The sequence below is a fragment of the Apium graveolens genome, chromosome 6, assembly GCF_009905375.1.
Source record: "Apium graveolens cultivar Ventura chromosome 6, ASM990537v1, whole genome shotgun sequence".
NCBI lineage: Eukaryota > Viridiplantae > Streptophyta > Magnoliopsida > Apiales > Apiaceae > Apium > Apium graveolens.
The window spans coordinates 251,868,932-251,875,007 of record NC_133652.1 but is presented as its reverse complement, the minus strand read 5'-3'; positions in this window follow the sequence as shown (position 1 = coordinate 251,875,007).

The window sequence follows — 6,076 nt, the reverse complement described above, 5'->3', positions numbered from 1 at the left end:
TTATGGATTTATAAGAATCATATGAAAATTTATAAAATCTTTTTCCGAGTATTTAAAATCTATTTTATAAAAACGGGAACCAACCGACGTCATCCATTGTTACGTTTTTCGAACCCGAAACTCTTCCGAGAACTCCTTCCTAACCTAATTGTAATAATCCGAGCATATTCCATGTTTCGACTTTTTCGATCCGGCGTACGGTTTGTCCTGCGCGGGTCCAGGCACAATATTTTCGATACAATATTCATTTCGGTAAATCAATAAAACTCATATTTTCGATAAATGGGAGCTTTTTATTAAACTATCCCAATTATCACCTGGTAGTACGTGTAACCAGGCGCTGAGACGAAGACCGCAGTACAAATTGTACTGGTTTGGATAATTGTCCCGAAAACCGATACCGTTTGGATCAGTTTTTATAAATAAATGTACCATTTTATACCCGGAATGATCCAACGGGATACTAATTTTCCGTAATTATAAATAGCCCTTTACCGTATTTTATTCCGTATCAAAAATCATTTGCAGTCAGTAATTATATAAATTTCCACAGAAAAACCCTAAATTCATAAAACCTTCTGAGAATCAAACTACAATTTCAAGGTGTTATTGAAATCAGTTGGGAAAGTTGGAGTAACCAAATCGAAGGTCTCGAGGAGTACTATGAGATTCTGTGTTCCATATCACTGCAGAAAGCAAGGTTTATTTTTTGAAAATTTATTTATTTTCGAATTATTTTTATTAAAAATATGAATTTTTGTTCGAATGATTGTTTGAATGATTTGATGATTGCATGTTGTAGAGCTTGTTTTCCTGATGATTTTCATATGTCATACGTCTGATTTGGAGTTCAATAACATGTTCAAAATTGAGTTTAATTTTCGAATTTTGAAATTAGGGTTTATAACCCATATGAATGTTTTCAATTGAAATTTGGGGCTTTTTGATTTAGGGGTTATTAGCTGTTGATTTATAGTGGGTTGTGTTCCTTATGAAATTTGCAACCGATTGGTATATAGCTCGTTAACAGAGGATGTCTGAATCGAAGGGAGTTGTGTTTTGAAATTCCCGATGTTTCGCCGGAAACCGGCAAAGTTCTTGGCCATTTTCCGGCCAGGACAGGGGTTATTGTTGTGTTTTGATTGCATGAACAAATTCCTGATGTTGTGTAGAGTATATCTGGAGGTGATGGTGGTGGAAGGATGCCGGAGGCGAGTTCTCCAGCGAACCGCGACTGTTTTCCGGCGAGGGCTGGAAAAATTACAGTTTAGTACCTCAATTATTGGGAACGATGAAGTTTAGTCCCTGAAGTTTCCAGAGTTTGCAAATTTTGGATTCCTGTTTTAAAAATATTCAATAATCATATTTTCTATTTATTTTAATTATAAAAATTCATTTTTAATTTCTGAAAATTCAAAAAATTATTATTTTAATTCCAAAAATTATTTTTAATTCAAAAATAAATCTAAATTAATTAGTTAATTAATTTCAGTTAATTTTTAATTGATTAATTGGTCAATTAATTCGAAAATTAATTTTTTAATTGATTTACTTAATTATTAATTGATTTTAATTAATTATTTAATTAGATTTAATTATTTAAAAATGATTTAAAAATTCCAAAAAATAGTTTCGAGCTTTAAAATATTATTTTAAATTGTTTTCAAGGCTCGATAATTATTATGAAATTGTTTTGAAGCCAGAATTGGCCAACCGAACCCTATTTACTACTTCGAAATTGATCCAACGACCCGTTTTAATTCTGAAATGTTTTAAAATTCATTTTGAATACCGGAAAGCTTGTTTATGACCCGAGACTTATTTATAAATGATATATTATTGATTATGTGACGTGCTATGTGTTATATGTGACTTGTTGGTTGACTGTCGGTCTGTATATTCGATATTTACTTGTTTATTGCGTAACTTTCAATCCGTTAATTGGATTTGGGTGAAACGAAGGGTAGATAGAAGTACGTGTCGAACAGAATCGTATGAGTTAAATATTGATAGATGCTTATGATATGTGAGCGGAAGAGGTAAGGCGTAGGAAAGGGAAACAGATAGTCAAGGAGTAAGACAGTGGTGATTGAGAGCAAGTGCAGTGTAGTAAGCTAGTACCAGGCAAGTGTTCTGAACTTTCTCGAGATATTGTAGTGATTGATATTCCTGTTTTATATTGCAAGTGCTTTGAAGCACTGAACCCTAAACCTTGATTCCAGTTATTGATCTTGAGCCGTAAACCTGATTCTTTCTAGACCATTGATTATTGTATACCCAAATACGAACCTCAAATATACGATACTACTCCACAAATACATACAAACTAAATATTAAACACTGAACCAAATTGCTTACACATTCAAACCATTGTATCTTATGCTTTGAAAGACCAAATCCTTGGAACCCTGAAATGTTGATTCCTTTGTTATCCAATTCTTTCATTACCTAACAGCCAAGCTTTGGAAATGCCATATGGATCTTTATACAGATTGAAACCATTTTCATTATTGAACATCCAATGTTGTTAATGATCCCGTTTATTGTTTACTACTGCTTATTCTGTTATTATGGTAGAATTGGATTGTTTTTATAAAATTGTGGACCAGATTCGTGGTCAGACCATATAATGGTCAAGTTAGGCCAATGTGTGCCTTGGATCCAGTAGTTAGAGCAGTGCTGTGTGCTTTGCTCGGGGTTAGTGCGTGACTGATCAGCAGCCTAACCTTGGTTTTTAAAATGAAAATATAATATCCAATTCTAAATCATAATCCATTGTTCACTTGATACCATAACCATATTTCCCTGATGATCATTATTCTCAGTTTTGTCATTGTGACTTGCTGAGCTAGTTAGCTCATTTGTGCGATGTTGTTTATGTTCTTTTCCAGTTAAGAAGGAACCGGTTGGTACCGAAGATCCCCAGTCCAGCACGAGAGCTAGGGTTCAGGTTGATCAAGTTGAGCTAGTAGGCTTCTTTTGGGAAAATTTTAAGTTTGTAAAAAGTTTGTAATAATGTTTAATACTCAGTTCTGAGTTTAGATAGTTGGGATTTGAACGGTTTATAATATAAGTAAGTGTGGTTGGCTTGTGTGCATACTTTAACCTGTTGCGATCCGTGGTAGTTGATAAGTAGGGTCACTGCATATTATTATTATCTTTATTATTGTTATAGCATGTTATAAATAAGGTGTATGTGTGTGGACCCCAAACTTCTGACCCGGGTTTGGAGGGCGCCACAACCCTGGCCGCATTAGGACCTATGCTGGAATGCCACTCAGCCACTTACGCATTGATGGACTCCCACTGAGCCACTTACACTTTCATGGATGCCCACTAAGCCCATGTTGCTTATGCCAACTCAAATAGATGGACTTACTTCCCGAACGTTGTGTGACGGCCTCAACCCCGGGGTCAAGAGTTGACGTCACCAAACACAAATACCAAAATATAAATAACAAGATTATTATTAAAATATACTAACTTGATCCCAAACCAAGATCCGATCCAGGTTTAAGTATGATTCACGTTCACATTATTACAAACCATTTATTCAACATCTAACGCACTCTAACTTTATTCAGCAACTCATCAGACCTCATGGTCTGATACAAACTACCTCAGAGGAGCCGGGTCCTGAAGGGGCGGGAACACGGGTATGTCTGACTGGTCTTCTAGGCATCTGCGATATACATAACAGTTTGCAAGGGTGAGCATAATCGCTCAGCAATACCAACATACGAATAACGGAATAAAAACAGTAATGTAAACAATAATAGGAACAGAGCTGTAATCATGTCATCAACATTATATAATGAAAATCTGAGATAACTGGATATCACTGACTAGCATTCTTTATCAAAACAACGTAGTAGTGTACTGTGTAAGTACCAGAGTCCAATTTTAGCATGATATTCACATTTATAAAACCGATGTATCAACTACTTATACCCTTACGGGAATCACAAATCCAAATCAGATACGTAACGGATATGTGAAGACAGCTGATTAGGCTATCAACACCAGACGGCTCTAACTGCCATCCCATTTACCTGTTCTGGAACTCAAAGAATAGCTAGGTCTCTGACCTGCTGGACTAATCAGTTATAGGATGTGCGCAACCGAATTAGCCTCTTACGCCACCTCAATAGGCCTACTCTGGCCCCAATGTATCCTATATCTGATCATTTTATCCAGTTTTCAAAACACTTGTACCTATCTCATTTTCAAAATCATTCATTTTACCAGCACACATATAAAATACAGTTCGCAAATCATTTCATTCGAGATAGGTACCTTTCGAAGTTACTTTTCCCCAAAATAAATTGAAAACAGTGATTTATAACTACAGGGGATACGTAACTTAAAACGTTTCTGTTCCATGATAAGAATAAAACATTTAGCTATTCATATGTACTGAACCATAAAAGAATGGTCAGGGGTACTTGCCTTGCAATGCTTTACAAAACCCTAAGTAGCTTTCACACTGACTTCAGTCCTGGAGAAACTCGACTGGGATCTACAAATACAGAATATCCTAATCAGTTATACTGACATGCTTGATATCCTCAAATCCTAATAACCCAATCCGATAACCCGACTCGTATAGCTATTATACACATAATCACGTAATCCGAACACAATTAGGGGTAACACGTATAATATAAATATGTACATTTACAAATACATTTTAAGAAAATTTTGACAGCAACTCCTTTGTTTATAGGCCTACCCGTCGATTACAATCGACTTCAACAATCACAACAATCCTCAACATCAAGTTCACCATTCTTATATCACTTATACCACAACACAATTCGTATTTAATTATTTCAGCCCGAAAATATTTTACGTAAATCATTTTATTTATTTATAAAATTTAGGACTCAGAACAACGTCATCACCGTCCACCGTCCGCTCGTAACTATTCATCGCGGTACGGCGGCCAAATTCTCGGGGTACCCGATGATTCAGATTCCAACCAAAAATTTCGCCGATTAATTACTGAAATTTTTCCCGTATAAATTCATTTTAATCATGAATATTACTCAAAATTCCCTGCAATACAGAAATTATAATTAAAATTCTACACAGTCCACATCACAACACACAAGCGGCCAACAAGGCCCAACAACAAAAAAACCAACTGCACAACCAGGCCACAGGGAAGGCCCAATAACAGAGCCCAACTGCAAGCCCAACACAAGAACCCAAAACTAAGCCCAAACCAAAACACAGCCGCACACTGCACAGCCACACACGCGCCACCGCGTAACACACACATACACTGATACACACACACACACACTAATACACACACAATCAAACACACACAAGCACATACATATCGACATATATAGATATATACTAACATATAAGCAAATGACCACCAAGCTCACCGGAAATACACGGCGGCGGCGAGACTGGAGCAACAGGAAAGCCGGAGAAGAACACCGGATAAAGAAAAGAAAAGAACGGGAGAAAGAAACGGGATAGGGAGAGATATGGACGGAGAGAGATTTGAGAGAGATTAAGCCGAGAGAGAGAGACAAAGGGTTGCGGTTGCAATCGAGAAGAGCAGATGGAAAAGAAACAATCGCGGTCAACACGTGTCCTAAACAAGGGATATATGTTTATTTCTATTTATAAGAAGTTAACACGTGTCCTTTTAATACCGGAACTAAATATTAGCCTCGAAATCTGAAATAAACGGACTAAGGTGCACGTAATAAAATTTTCAAAAATTACGAAATAAGTCTCAAAATATTATAAATATCCCGAAGTAATTAAAAACATAATTTTGGAAATTTTAAACAAATAACGAATAAGGCGCACTTTATACCCGCTTTTTAACAAATAACGAAATGACGCGCGGGTGAAACAAATCCCGAAAATTTCCAAAATAATTTTAAAATTCTTAGAATAATACGAACTTAATAAAATATAATTTCATGATTTTTGAAGATTTCCATAATTAAATATGGATTTTACAAATAAACGCAATCAGAAAATTATTTAAAAATAAATATTTAGTGAAATATTGATTTCTCAATTTTATAAAGTCCTAAAATTAATT